The 14,709-nt window shown below is 53.1% G+C and overlaps 1 protein-coding gene across 3 annotated transcripts in view; it reads left to right on the top strand.

Annotated features, from left to right (window-relative positions):
* The first annotated feature begins 1,871 nt into the window (after nucleotides 1-1,871).
* Nucleotides 1,872-14,709, top strand: part of Lrfn2 (leucine rich repeat and fibronectin type III domain containing 2) — a 160,295-nt gene continuing 147,457 nt past the window's right edge. For all 3 annotated transcript variants that reach the window (XM_005072408.3, XM_040729367.1, XM_040729366.1), the window contains exon 1: nucleotides 1,872-2,406. The gene's annotated coding sequence lies outside the window, so the exon portion shown is untranslated. The remainder of the gene's footprint in view (nucleotides 2,407-14,709) is intronic.

Here is a 14,709-nt window from a genome sequence, read left to right as displayed (position 1 = left end):
CACACCCACCATCTCCAGTGTCTCCCGCACCCACCGCACCCCTGTTTCTGTTCTGCTCTGGCCTTTCTCTCACTCACTGGTCCAGTCTCGTCTCTTCATGGACGAGCCCAGTCATGAGTAGCCCAGCCCTGTGCCCCACCTCCCCAGGGGAGTTCAGAGATTAGCTCGGGCTGTGTGTCCTTTGCACTCTGTCCACTTTAAAAATGCATCTACTTAATCTTGCTTTTTAACTACAATGCTATGTCTGTTAACTAGGACACTTCCAGATAGGTAAGCAAAGAGGCAGGTACGGGCAGCTGCTGACTTCCCGCCCTTTCCCTGCTTCTCTTCAGATGCTGTTTCTGCCTGCCTTCCTCCCCTTCCCTTCCTCTAGCCCCTCTCCTCCTGCTCTCTTTTCTGGAGTCGACTTCCTTCCCTCCAGTCCCCCACCCCTTATATCTTCAGCAGCATCCTAGCCTAGCCGTGTCCTTTCCCTCTGGGCTTCCCAGAGTGTTTACAGGGCAGGGCTTGTCTCCAAGGCTCTTTGTGGCTGCCAATCTGACCGTTTCCCTGGGAGACCCACCTGCACCTCAGTAGGTCTGCACCCAGCCGGGCACCCAGACAGGCAAGAGACTGGATCTGTCACACCGCTGTGTCCAGCTGAGCCGGACCACAAAGACACATCCACATGCCACATGTGCCTCCCTGTGGGTGAGTGGGACAGGTGCACGGAACAAGTGAGCCATCAGGACAGCAGAGACAACTGAGGCCTGCTCTTGGCGTTGGCAGCTGGAGCAACAACGGGACTCCACAGGGAAAGGTACACGTGACACTCCTCTTCAGAGCCCAGAGAGCCATCACCCAGTCTAAACCTTCCCTAGGTATTAGTCACTGATAGCCCAAAGACCACTGAACCCCTGCTGTACAGCCTTGTGATTCTAAGCCTACGGCGGCCCAGAGTGAAAACTCCACTTCCTACCACGTGCCTTAGATATTCCGCTTTAATCTGGGGTCTCAGTTTCTTGCCATATCACCTGTGTGGGGTGGTGGAGGAGGAGAATGTGCTGGGCGGTCCAACACGCACTTCCAGGTACCATTGGCCTGGACAGTCTTGACATGTTCAGGGAAAGTCTGCTGTGTGTACATGCATCCAGCGCGGGTTGCCGTATGTCCCTGGCTAAAGTGCAGGATCATAGATGGGTTCAATGCTTGGTGGGCACGATCCTCCCACCGCCACCCCCACTGCAGCCTTGGGCCAGCGTGGTCGGGTTTTCCTCCGGCAGGCGGCAGGCTGGCGGCTGTGTGCAAGGCGCTCTCCGCACGAGAGGCGGCAGTACCGGCTCGACTTGGCCGTGGGGATCGCTGTGCGCAGGGGCTGCCCTGTCACTGCGCCGCGGATCTAGCCGGTACTCGGAGTTCCTGGGGCTTGTGGCCCTACTTGTCTGCGGCTTCAGCCCATTTTACCCCGCACCAAGGCTGTCAGAACCGCGGATTCCCGGGGTGTAGGTCGGTGTTGAAGCTGGTACCGGGGGTCCGGAGCTGCTGCAGCTCCGCAGGCGGCCACTGGGGGCTGTAGTGCTGGAGAACCGGGCAGGGACCGTGCGCTCTGCCGCCGGGTCCTGGGGCGCCTTGGGTCTCTAAAGGCTATCTGCACCTCTGGCGGCAGCTGCCTGCACAGCCCGGCAGCATCTTCCCCATCTGTGCTTGCAATCACTCTGTGTGTGTGTGTGTGTGTGTGTGTGTGTGTGTGTGTGTGTGTGTGTGTGTGTGTGTGTGTGTAGAGAGAGAGAGTGTGTGTGTGTGTGTGTGAGAGAGAGAGAGAGAGAGAGAGAGAGAGAGAGAGAGCTTGTGCGCGCACGCGTGGGGGGCAGTGTGCATGCGGGGAGTGCGGGGGAGTGTGTTTGTGTGTGTGCCTGTGGGTGTGAGTGCCTGGCTCCCTCTCTCTCTGACACACACACACACACACACACACACACACACACACACACACACACACACAGGAAAGGCTCGTCTGAACTTGAAGACATCCCACATTCCAAGAGGCTGCAGGTTCCTGGGGATGCCGGGTTTCTTCAATCAGGAAAATCCTAACCTCGTCTTCCTAGAAGGGATTATCTTTTCTTTCCTTTTACCCCTTTATTATTATTATTATTTTTAAATCTGGAAGAGAAGAGCACAAGTTGTACTCCCCCTCCCGCCTCTTCTTGCTAAATGCCATGGATATAACTGAATAAGCTGCTCAGGGCTCTCCCCGCGTGGATGGTCCGAGGCCACCATCTGCCTGCCTTCGCTGGATCGCTGGAGTGGAGAGCTTAGCGTGAGCCTGTCTGGGGCCAGAAAGGATGCGTGGCCGAGCCAGGGAGCCCCGGCGCCCTGCGGAGCCGGCCTCGGAGCCTCCAAGCCTCGGGTAGATGCCTCCTTGCCCAGGTGAGTGGCTGTCGCTGCTGCATCTTGGGGATGCTGGGTTGTCCGGGGTGGGAGATGGGCGCAGGGATGTGCGCACCTCGGGAAACAGGGGAACTTTGCCTCTTTTCCTGCCTCACTTGAGGACTTCCTCCATCCTGGTTACTGGCGTGGATGGCTTCTCTTTTTCTACCATCCTCCCTTCTGGTGTTTTGATAATGTGTGCGAGGCAGGCAAGGGGGTGAAACTGATGGGGAGCAGGGAGAGCGGGTCTGGGTGAGGCTTCGGTCTGGTGAGGCTTGAAGTCAGAGGAAAAGACCCCAGCCTCCTGCAAACGTAACCCTTGAATGCAGAACTTTGCTGCCAGACCACTCTGTTGCATCTTAGCACACGACAGGCCTGGTTAGGATGCTGCTGGGTTCTGGGTGAAGGCTCTGGGGTCTTCCAGAGCTTAATGCCTGGCTGCAGTGGGTGGAGATAAGCAAGGGGTTGATGCAGTGCCATGGAGGGCACCGGCACCGAGGCATGGTTATCTTTTGAGGAGGCAGCCAGGACAGGAGCAGGGACCCTCTCCTAGCCTCAGGCAGATCTTACCAAGATAAGGAGGACTGTGTGTGCTCGCAAGGCTTGGGGCAATAGAGTGCCATGATGAAGCAATATGTAAGCTAGCATTAGCCATACCTAGGTGGGTAGGTCTCTGCCTCCCACCCAGCCCTGCCCTGCTTCTTACCGCTGGCCTGAACAAGGAGGAGAGAGAACCACAGACAGTTCCCCCAGAGGAGAGCGCCCTGCTGCCTCCTGCTGCCTCTCTCTCTTCCCCACAGAGAGCACAAAGGACAGAAGCACTGGGTTCCAGGGAGAGGAACCCAGATAGCCAGAGCTGGAGAGACAGAAATGAGAGAGAGAGAGAGAGAGAGAGAGAGAGAGAGAGAGAGAGAGAGAGAGAGAGAGAGAGAGAGAGAGAACCAGAAAGAGCCTGCAGAGGAACTGAGCACGACTCATGCCAAGTGCACTCAGAAACAGCTGCAGGCAGACAGACAGACAGACAGACAGACAGACAGACACCTGCAAGGAGGGGGTCTGTTAGAGTCTGTCCTCCAGGTTGGAGTTCCGAGCATTACTCTACCCCGGTTAAATCAATGCATCTCTGTGTGTGTGTGTGTGTGTGTGTGTGTGTGTGTGTGTGTGTGTTTGTGTGTGTGTGTCTGTCTGTCTGTCTGTCTGTCTGGTGCTTGAAGGATCCGACCCCTGAGGCTGGGGTAGGAACCCAGCTAGGGAGGAAAGTACCTGCCGGCTGTGGAGTAGCAGTAGCAGGCTCTCGTGCCGAGGTCTTAAGTGGGCTGTTGCACTTGGGTGGGGGTCTGATGGGAACCGGTGCTTGAGCATCAGGGAGGGTGGTGAAATGGGAGCAAAGAAACTGGTTCTTTGTCCTGGGTTCAGATGGAGTTTTGAACAGCAAGCCATGCAGTCTGGGGTGGTGGTGGGGGGACGGGACCTGCCGTGGGAGTCCATCAGCTGGAAAGGGAGAGGGTTGGGCTTGAAGTGTCCGGCCTCTCTGATCCAGCACTGCTCCTGTCTTGCTGACTGTGGGAAATCCTTTCTATGTGCCTTGGGCAGGGGCTTCAAGTTCTGTGGGCATTCTCAGTCCTCCAGGCCTCCTCCCATGCCCTGCTGCAAGCCCCCTTTCCTAGCCTAGCCTGTGTTTCTGGTCTGATTCCTGTCCAGGAAGGAAGGTACTTCCTCCTCTTCTCGCCCTTATCCCAGGAACCACAAGCGGCGAACTGAGCATTTCTGGTGCAGTCTCTGGTGATGCTCCCAGTGACAGCTCCCGGTGACAGCTCTGGGGACAGGACAGGGTCTGTCATGGTTGGACAGAGGCTGGGATTCTATGTCTTTCTTTGAAGTATGGGCTTTTCCCCAAAGCCTAGAAATGTGAGCAGCTGGAGAGGGTGAGCAGCGAGCATTGAAAGGCCGGGCTGTGTAGGAGGAGAGGATGCAGGAAGGGAATAAGGATGGGGATGCTCTAAGACCCTGTGGCCCTGACTTGGCTCAGGAGAGAGCCTATTTTCTTATACTCCCTCCCGCTTCAAAGTAAAATCAAGGACTCGGGGCTTCTGGCTTCCAACTGCCAGCCCGAAGGGTGGAGCAAGTCTGTTCTTTTTATCTTGCTTTCCTTGTTGTTTGGGGGGGGTGTAGAAACTTCCAAGCTCCCAGTCTGAAGATGGGGGTGTCTAGTCAGGGATAATTGAGAATTGGATGTTGAAAATAGGATTGCTTTCAGAAAGTCCCCTGGCCTGAGGCAAGAATGAGCACAATGAGTAACCCTAGAGGAGTTGCACTCTGAAGGGAGAGGTCACCAGACAAGGGCAGAGAAATGGGGCAAAGAAACACACACACACACACACACATGCACGCACACACGTGCACATACACACACGTGCACACACATACACACACGCACACACTCACACACATACACACGCACATATGCACGCACACACACGCACACACGCACACATGCAGGCACACGCATGCACATGCACACACACAGAGACAGAGAAAGAAACACAGAGAGACACAAGAGACAGAGAGCTAAACTCTAAGCAAAAGGCTCTTGTGGGTTTCTTTGGGCAAAGGTAGCAGAGGTAGAGTTTTATGGTCCTTTTGTCACATACTGGGACAAAAATCAAATTTGAAGACGCTGGGTTCAAACTCTGCCATATTCCTGTTAGTCACTTGAGACGCATGGTCTCCCCCTCTCCCCACAGTGAAATGAAGTAATCATGGGCATCAGGCAAGTGTGTGCTGACCCATGTTGTCTTGGCAGACTCCATACCCTTTCTTAGATTCCAGAGACTCCTTAATCTATGGGGGACAGAGGGGCACTCCTCCATCCATGGGGAGAGAGGGAGAGTCCTCCATCCATGGGGGACAGAGGGGTACTCCTCCATCCATGGGGGAGAGAGGGAGAGTCCTCCATCCACGGGGAAGAGAGAGGCACTACTCCATCCATGGAGGACAGAGGGGGGCTCATCTATCCACAGGGGACAGGGAAAAGCCATCAGAGACTTGGAGGGTGGGAAGATGGTGCCTCTACTCCCTTTGCTCCTCAGGAAGCTCTCCAGGGATGGGTTTAAGGACATCATTGTCCCCTCTGGGGCCCTGACACCTGCTTCTCTTTCTTGTGTGCTTTGGGGTCTTCTGGTCATGGGCATTTGCTGGGAAAGCCGGGCTCTGTGGTTTACAAGTCTCATTCCTTGCCGTTGACTGCCCGAGGCTCTGGAGTGAAACAGGCACCCTCCTCCCCCCAGCTCTCTCCTCTTGATGTCGCCTCCAGCCTCAGCTTGTCCATCCGGTCTGTGTTACAGGTGTCCCACCATGCCTCACTTTCCCCTTTGAGACAGTCTTTTATGTAGCCCAAGTTTGCTTCCTGCTTATGATCTTTGTGCTTAGTCTTCCGAGTGCTGGGTCCCAGGTACACACCCGGTTGTGAGGTAACTTTGGCACATGAATTCTAAAGCCCAGCCCTGCCCCTGGCCAGACACTAGACAGTGAGGACAGCTCCCCACCCCCATGATGTGAGCAGCATGCCTGGGGGCTGGGGGGCAGAGGCCCTCCCTCTGCCTCCCGTGTAGCGTGAAGGAGGCCCACCATGGCTTCCCGCGGCCTGTTTTCTGATGTTAGGACTCACTCTGAAAGTTGACTCCTATGTCAGCGAAAGGTCAGAGGTCAAACCCAAGGCCGGGACACTAACGGTGAGCTTCTGTGAATCAGGGTCTTGTGGGCCTACCCTTCCCGTCAGGCATCAGGCCTGGCAGTGGCCACAGTGCTTTCTGAGGACGGAAAAGTCAAGGATTCTGAGGAGAGCCACGTGGTTCAGATTTCTCACAGGATCTAGAGCAGACAGCTGGGGGAGGGGCGCGCACCAGCAAGTACTTTAGGTGGCAGTCCCAGAAGATGGGCATGAGGACGGCAGAGGGCGTGGCCACCGCCTCTCTGTCTTCCCTCATTATTACTCCTGGAAGTACCCTCAGCTGAAATTTCCTAGTCATTTGTCCCATGAGATCCAAATCCTACAGGTGCACGGTTCCCCTTCTGCACTGGGCACACACTGGTGTTTTATGGGTCAAAGGAGGAGGCATCCCCATCTTGTTTTTTTCTTTTTTGTTGTTGTTGCCTCCACCAAGAAATTGTTTCCCCTCTTGGGGGCGATATTGTCCCCACTGAACCTGAGTGTCTTAGGGCTCACAGACAGGAGCAGAGGTTGTGGAGTCACAGATCCAGGGGCGGGAAGAGTCAGAGAGGCTGGAGGACAGATTCCTGGTACCCAGTGACCCAAACCCGAGCTAAGGAAGAGTCCCTGGGGGCTTCTCCTCAGCCATCACCCCTCCTCTCGCTTTCCCAGTGGGTCTCAGATGGAGACCCCAGTCGCCAAGGCCAGAAGGGAGTGACTTAAGGGGCCTCCTGAGCCCCAGCTGTGCTCTGTGGCCCCATGATTATGGTTCTCCAACTCCTTGCCTGGTAGAGGGAGACCAAGCAGAAGGGGGTGTGGCAGATGTGCAGAAGAGCCACAGAAAGCCAGGAGGCCACTCATGGGGACAGAGCTGGATCCTGCCGTTTGGAATAGGCCCATGAGCCAAGGGCACTGGGAGCTCAACCAACACTCGGACATAGGTGGTAAATGGAGTCAGAGAATGAGGAGCAAGCCCATGCAGCTGTAATTTACCCCTCTGTAGATTTTCTGCTAATGGCCGTCGGGCATTTACAATAACAACCAGGAGCAGGAGGGCTCAGCACATTGCTATTAGGAATCCTATAGTCTTTCACACCCCACCCATAGTGACAATGACTTTGAACTTCTGATCCCTTTGCCTCCACTTTTGAGTGCTAACATGGCATCAGCATGCCGCTGAACCTGCTTATTGGATGCTAGAGATCAAACCCAGGGCTTCCAGAATGCTGGGCATGCATGCTACCAATTGAGCCACACTGCATTCCTTCCTTGCCAGGACTTTTACTAGAGATTTGATCTAAGGCAAGAAGGGGAGGCTGACCCTCTAGGAAGAGGAAAAGAGAGGCAGATGAGGTCCTCGAGGGAGCTGCGGAGGGAACAGGGATTCAGAGGGATGCCCAGGTCTCTCTCCTATTGTCTGGGACTCATATTTATTTTTATTCTCCAGAGCCCACAGTGTTCCTCCCAGACACCTCTCCATATTTAACAGCTGCTAAGGAACTCACTCTGTAGATCAGGCTGGCCTAGAATTCAGAGATCTGCCTGCCTCTGCCTCCCCATGCTGGGATTAAACACGTGTACCACCACACTCAACCTGCTCAATGGTGCTCTGATTTACAAGCTCATGAACTACTGACTCAGAGTAGAGTTGTCTCTGCCAACCCATTTCAGCCCCAGAGTGATGGAGCTGGGGACCTGTGGCTCCTTCTTATCCTCTTCTGCTGGACAGCACTGGCTGATGCTTCTCTTGGCTTGGTGCCCTCTTCTGACAGAGTTCCCCTTAGAGGACCAGGGTCTGGGGCTGCAGGGAGTACATTGATGCACACAGCCACACGTTCACATTTAAATACACCACGCACCTACAGGTGTACAGATGCTCACAGCTGCATGCCCATAGAAACACTCTCACATGGGAACATGCATGCATAAGCACATACTCCCACACACTTACCTATGTACACACCTGCACCCACAGGTGTACTCTTACATTCCAATGCTCTAAGAACATCACACTGTACAAAGAACACCTTTGTAGTCCCCACAGCTCCAAGCTCACACAGTAGGATGGATGAAGCTGGCTATACTCTGCATTGATGAAGGAGCTGGATAGTGTGGGAGCGTCAAGCAGGCTGCACGGTCTACAAGGTTTGTGAATTTCCTGTCACTGCAGAGTCTCAGCCCTTCTTGCTCTGTAGACCTAACCCAGAGAAGCAGGAAGCTTATATTCTATTTCTGGGAAAATGATGGGAAACTGGGGGCCCAGAAGACCTCACTGGGGGGTGGAGTTGGACCTAGAGATCTCCTCCTTGTGGTTCAGGACATATGTTTGCTCCCAGGCAGCTTGGTGGCCATTCTTCATCTCTTGGCTTTTAGTCTGCACCACCTCAAACAAAGATGGGGCAAGCCTCCTCATCATCATCAAGGACTCTTTGTATCCAAGCAGCAGATCTTTTTTATATTTTCATGGTCTCAGCCCACATGGCCTCTTTCCTTCTTTTCATTTTTGTGTTTTGAGACAGAATCTTACTCTTGAGCCCATGCTAACCTGAAATTCTCTATGTAACCCAGGTGAGCCTTGAACTAAAGGCAATCCTTCTGCCCCAGCCCCCTCCCTAAAGTGCTGGAACTATAAAGGGGAGTCACAATGCCAGGTTCCATCTTCCCTCTTGAGAACACGAGCATCTTCTCTCCTGCACTGTGGGGCCGAGGCATCCTCCTGCTGATTCTGAGGTGGCCCTCCACCGCTTCAAGCCCTAGGACTCCAGGTAGCATGATTGGGGTAGGGCTGTCCATCCCAACTCCTTTGCCCATAGCCACCATGATTTGAGGTCACTTGTCCTCCCTGAGTTTACACCAGCACTTAGTGGAATGCCTGCCGTGTGCCACCCAGCAGGCCAGAGACCCAGAAAGGACAGTCACCTCCAGTTCATGCTGCCTAGCCTCAGTGTCCACTTGGCTTAAGCCTGTTTCCAGTAGCCCAATTGTTTCTATGGATGTTAGGCCTTGGTGGAGTTGTTTTCTGACACTCTGTATGTGTGTGTGTGTGTGTGTGTGTCCACGCTTCAGGATTCATCCAAAGTCACTTATGATTAACTGCATGAGATATAGCTGATAAGGGTAGTGTTGAGTTTGATGATGACGGTGTGGTGATGATGGTAAGGAGGTAACAGTGGTGACAATAATGTTTTGGCTGTAATGATGATGACTGGTGGTCACGGTGATGACGGTGGTATGGAGATGATGATGGTGAGGATGTTGATTGGGTGGTAAACTAATGACACCGCCGGAACAGAGGCTATGGTGATGACGGTGATGATGGGGTGAAGGTGGTGATGGCAATGATGCCTACAAGGATGTGGTGGATGGTGGTGGTGGTGGAGTAGAGGTGATGGCGATGGCGGCGACGGGATGATGAGGATGCTGATGATGGAGTAGAGGAGGCAGCCATGGTGAGAGTGATGACGCGATCCTGTACTGCTGCTGCTGATAGCCAAGTGACAGTGATGCAGCACATGCGATAGCATTAATGACGATAATGACGATTAAATGGAGGTGGTGGTGACGGTTGTGACAATCCGTGACAGTGATGCAGGTGATGTGCAGGGTGTAAAGACAACCTAAGAAGCAAACCCCCAAGCTGCTCTTCCAGATCCCCCTCCAGCCTGACTCTAAGACGACACCTTACCATCTTATCCACATAGAAACCAGTGAGGTAAAGAGATCAGTGGCTTAGTTTAGGCACAGCTGACCCTAAAGGAACCATTTAATCTTCCTCGAGGCCTGAGTACTTGCGTCATTTGGATTGGACTGAGGAGAACTGAGGAGAAAGACCCTAGAATAAATCCTAGATCCTCTGTTCAGAGCCACAGCTTCTAAGCACATGATAAGTATGGGCCATCACACCTGGAGGACAGTGCCCAGTCTGTAGAGACAAGAATCTGAATGTGATATTGCTGGCAGGGGGGCTGTGCCTGTAGTCAGAGTGGTGGCAAGGCTGCAGGCAGGTCACCTACACTTGAGAAGTCTTCATCTGGTTACACAAGGCAAGTTCCTTGTCCTTAGAACATCTAGGCTATGATGAAGATGGTGTAGATGAACATGGCATATCATTGAGATCTGGACACTAAAATTATGGACATGGCATCTTAAGGAATACGTGTATATGTATATCTAGGCCCCCATTGCTATGGCTTCTGCAGGGTTCTGTTTTCCTGGTTTGTAATGTTTAGGAGATTACTGTCTGTGCCTTGGTTTCTTCATTTATGAAATGGAAAGAATAGTAGTGTCTACTTCTTAGGGTTCCAGAATTAAATGAGTTACTATACAGAAAGTACTTGAATCAATGTCTGGCACTGTGGGGACCTTGTAAATTAGCCATGGCAGAAGTTGCAGTAGTTTTCCTAAGGGTGGAGAGGATCACTGTGCACCCACTTACAAAATGTTCTATCACAGTGACCATCCTTTAAATGTGCGTTACTGCGGAGGAATTTATAATGTTTTCCATATGATTACATTTGTCAATTCCATCAAGCCTACCGGGAAGGAATGCACGCACACTGTAATGACTGTGTAGCCATCTGCATGAGGGAGAATCAAGACGAGGAGGTTATGAAGGGATTCCTCTCCACTGAGGCTTTGTTATACGGCACAATCACAGTGTGCTCGGGGGAGCAGAGGGGGGTGGTAAGAGCAGAGGGCATGGAGCAAAGACCACAGATGGGACCACACTGGCCCCAGTGTGGAGGAAGCCCGCCCCACACTCCTGGCTCCATGTCTGAACAAGTCTACAGTGTGGCAGAGAAACTACAGACATGCTGTGTGTCTACAGAGCATAGCTGTTGAAGGGTTGGACATCAATAGCAGATCTGACCGTATGTGGCGTTTTGGGGAACTTTGCTCCAGCCTGAGGATTTGATAATGATCTCCATGCCCTGAGAGGTCAAATGTGGACTGTGGAGAGAGGGGATTGTGTGGGTGCTGAGTAGAGGGAAGACGGGGACCTCTGTGGTGATGTGAGGTCTTTGACTTGTCCTCCTTGTTGTGTAGAGGGAAGACCGGAAAGCCCATATCCTGAGTGCCTTCTCCAGGCAGGGCTGACCATGTCGATGGGCATAAAAGGTCCCCTGAGTTCCTGAGGTAAAGCAATTAGGGAAGTACTGAGAGCAAGGAAATGGTTTTGGGCCTTGCACTCCCAGAAGAATGCTGGAGACCCCTTGTGGGAGGGGACTGGGCTGTGTAGTTTTTGTCAATCTGGCATAAACAAGGTGATCTGGTTAGAGAGGACCTCATTTGAGGAATTTCCTCCCTCAGATTGGCCTTTGGGCATGCGTGCATGACATTGTCTTGACTGATGATTGGTGTGGGGCAGCCCACTGTGGGCGGTGCTACCCCTGGGCAAGCAGTCCTGCACTGTGTAAGAAAGCAGAGGAAGCCAGGAAAGCGTGCCAGCAGCGGCAGCTCCTCCGGGGTCTCTGCTTCGGCCCCTTCTTCCGGCTCCTGCTTTGAGTCACTGCCTTCACTCCTTCTAGTGCTGAGCTGTCCCACAAGTGTCAGATGAAGCAAACCCTCTCCGACCCACGTTGCTGCTTTTGCTCGTGTAGTCACAGCTGCAGGAAGTGCACTAGATCAGGGCGCCTGTGGCCGGAAGTTCGGAGAATCTTGGGAGTAGGGAAGGGGCAGGAAGAAATCACAGGACCAGGGTCCAGGGTGGGACTTGCTTGGGATAATCATGAGTGTGGGTGTGACCGCCTGGAGAGGACAGGAGCCTGGGGACATGGAGGTCTGAATGGGGTGTCAGCAGGAGTCTGAGAGAAGTTTCTGCGGTCCACTCGCTGCACAGCACACAATCAGGCCATGGTGACTGAAGCCCAGGCCAGGTTCTCTGTCCCTTGGAAGTCTAGGCCCTGAGCCCATTTTGAGACTCTCTGGCAAGCCTGTCTACGAAGGTCAGCCATTGAGTAGAGCGTGTAGATCAGGAGACTCGGCTCCCTGGAGGAACACCAGGTGGGGAGAGAGCTGTATGACTGGGACATCTGTGGTGGCCCTGCTTGTGGGGAGGTGAGTTATCTCAGGCCAGGCCACCCTGCTGCTCTGGCTGGCACACAGCAGTCAGGCCAGTACTAACTGTATATTGGTTTTTAAATTGCAGTGCCACATCGATCCCTCTTTTCGGTCGAGCCCTCATTCTCTGTGCCCCTCTCCCAGCCTTCCCCCGCATTGCCCAGTCTTTCTCCGTCTTGGCCCTCTCAATTTGGCGTTTAATGCAGGTCGTTCTCTCCATTATATCCTGTTACCTATGGCATGTGTTTATATCGCTCTGTTTATTAGCACACACATTACACCCTCTCCTTCCCTGTGTGAGGCCCCTTTTCGTGTTAAAGCTGTACCTGTGACTTGGCTAATCTCCTCTGGACCCCATGCCAGGAAGGAAACATGGCACTGTCTCCATTTAAACGTGAAGAAATGGGCACTGAGAGAGGCTAATGGAGTGACCAGGTCATGCTTGGATTATAGTATGTCATAATAGTGGTTTCTGGTCTTCAGAGCTCTGTGTGAGCCAAGCACTGCCCCCCTTCCCTTTCTCTCCCTTCTCTTTCCTCTGTGTGTGTGTGTGTGTGTGTGTGTGTGTGTGTGTGTGATGTGTGTAGACCAAAGGAAGCTCTCAAGTATCATTCACTTTTCAGCTGCCAGCTACTTTGCTTTATCACCAGTGCCTCTTGCTTGCCTGGAGCTCACCGAGTGGGTAAAACTGGCTATCCAGCAAGCTCCCGGAGTCCACCTGCCTCTGCCTCCCTGGTACAGGGATAACAAAAGTGCCACCATGTTTGCTTTGCTCTGCTGTAGGGGTGGAACCCAGGTCCTCATGCTCACAGAGCAAGCGCTTTGCTTAATGCCTGAGCCGTATCCCCAACCCCAGCGTTACTCTCATTGATTCTGTGGGATGGGTCCTGTCAGCTTGTTTCACTGATGAGCATTCAAGTGGTTTTAATTCACACATCGAGTAAGATGGCAGGCAAGGATTCAACACCAAAAACCTGTTCCTCTCTCTCAACCACTATTGCCCCAGGCTGAGATTCAAGGATGGGCTAGGGACATCAGGACCTTGGTCACTTGGATTTCAGGACCAGAGGAATGTGACTACAGCTTCTTGGAAGCTTGGACTCCAACCTCAGCAGTTCTGCCTAAGAGCTGTGGTCTTGGGCATTTCTCTCCCTGAACCCTTTGTAGTCTGGTTACCACCGGTCCCGAGAACTGCCCTGACTACTGAGTGAGTGAAGGTCCCGGAACGCACGTGGTAGACCATCATTCGCCACGTCCATTTCTTTGCAAGAGACACGACTGGTGTGCAAATGCGGAGCCTCAGGCCGGCCTGTCGGAATCGGGAATTCCCGGAAGCAAGACCTGCAGTTTTAAAATTAGGAGGGATGGGGGCATAGCAAACAAGCAACTGACCCAGGGTTTGAGCCCTGTGCTCGTTACTGTTCTCACGGCTGGAACCAAATAAACACCCGTCAGGAAGCAGCTGAAGGGAGGAAGGGGCTGTGGTGGCTGGGTTTGAGGGAACACAGCCCCGCATGGTGGGGAAGCATGGCGGCAGGAGGGTGAGGCTGCCGGTCACATCGCTTCCACCGCCAGGAAGCAGAGAGAGATGGGTATTGGCGCCTGCTCACTTTTTATTGACTCCAGGACCACAGCCCACGGAATGGTGCCACCTGCGCTATTGTAGGTGGGTTTCATTACCTATTGTTTATTTGTGGTGGGTTTATCCCATCTAGAAAGCCCCTCACAGACATGCCCCAATGCTGTCTTCTTGGTTTCTCCAGATTTTTTCAGATGGCAATCACAAGTAACGATTGCCTTGTATCAAAGGCCAAGTACTGTGCCCTTCACTGTTCCGGGCATCTGTGGGGACATTGCGTGTGTGTGTGTGTGTGTGTGTGTGTGTGTGTGTGTGTGTGTGTGTGTGTGTGTAGCCCGGTAAGACATGGAGATGTTACTGTATCTTGGTCTCACAATAGCTGTTAACTAGGCAATATTACTCAAATGGTAAGGAAAAAGGAATGGAACCAGAAAGAGGTGAGCTCCAGACCGGAGTCACTCAGTAGTGGCTGTGGTGGGCTGGGAGCCCCTGAGTCTTGACCACAGTGAAATTCTCCAGACCCCTCTGCTCTCCGCTTCAGTGTGTATACAGCCCAGTCTTCATTCCATTGCTGGGTAGTCAGTATACACAGGGGCTTTTATCCATATTGGGAAAACAAGAATCTAAGGTCAGTACGGTCCCATGCTTTTGCTATTATAGTCACACCCCTTGCTTCTGGTCTCACCTGGGTTCTCATTTAGGTTTCTACTCCTGGTGCCTTATATGACCACCAGGCCAGGCCCATTTCCTCCAGTCTACGCAGGTGGAAGGCCTCAGTCTTCCCAGGCCAGATACATGGAGGGCAGGCCAGATGGGCAAGGCAGGGACCTTGGTTCCTGCATTGCATTTGATGGAGTTGTCACTGTCTGATTCTTCCCCAGCAGGGAGAGGAGGCATGCCAGCCTCCTGCTGGCTGCACATCTGCTGAAGATAGAAACCCAGTGGACTTCAAACC

Source organism: Mesocricetus auratus, unplaced genomic scaffold (genome assembly GCF_017639785.1).
Source record: "Mesocricetus auratus isolate SY011 unplaced genomic scaffold, BCM_Maur_2.0 Super-Scaffold_100021, whole genome shotgun sequence".
NCBI classification, from domain to species: domain Eukaryota; kingdom Metazoa; phylum Chordata; class Mammalia; order Rodentia; family Cricetidae; genus Mesocricetus; species Mesocricetus auratus.
The sequence above is the reverse complement of the archived record's forward strand: the minus strand, read 5'-3'. Positions and strand labels throughout refer to the sequence as shown.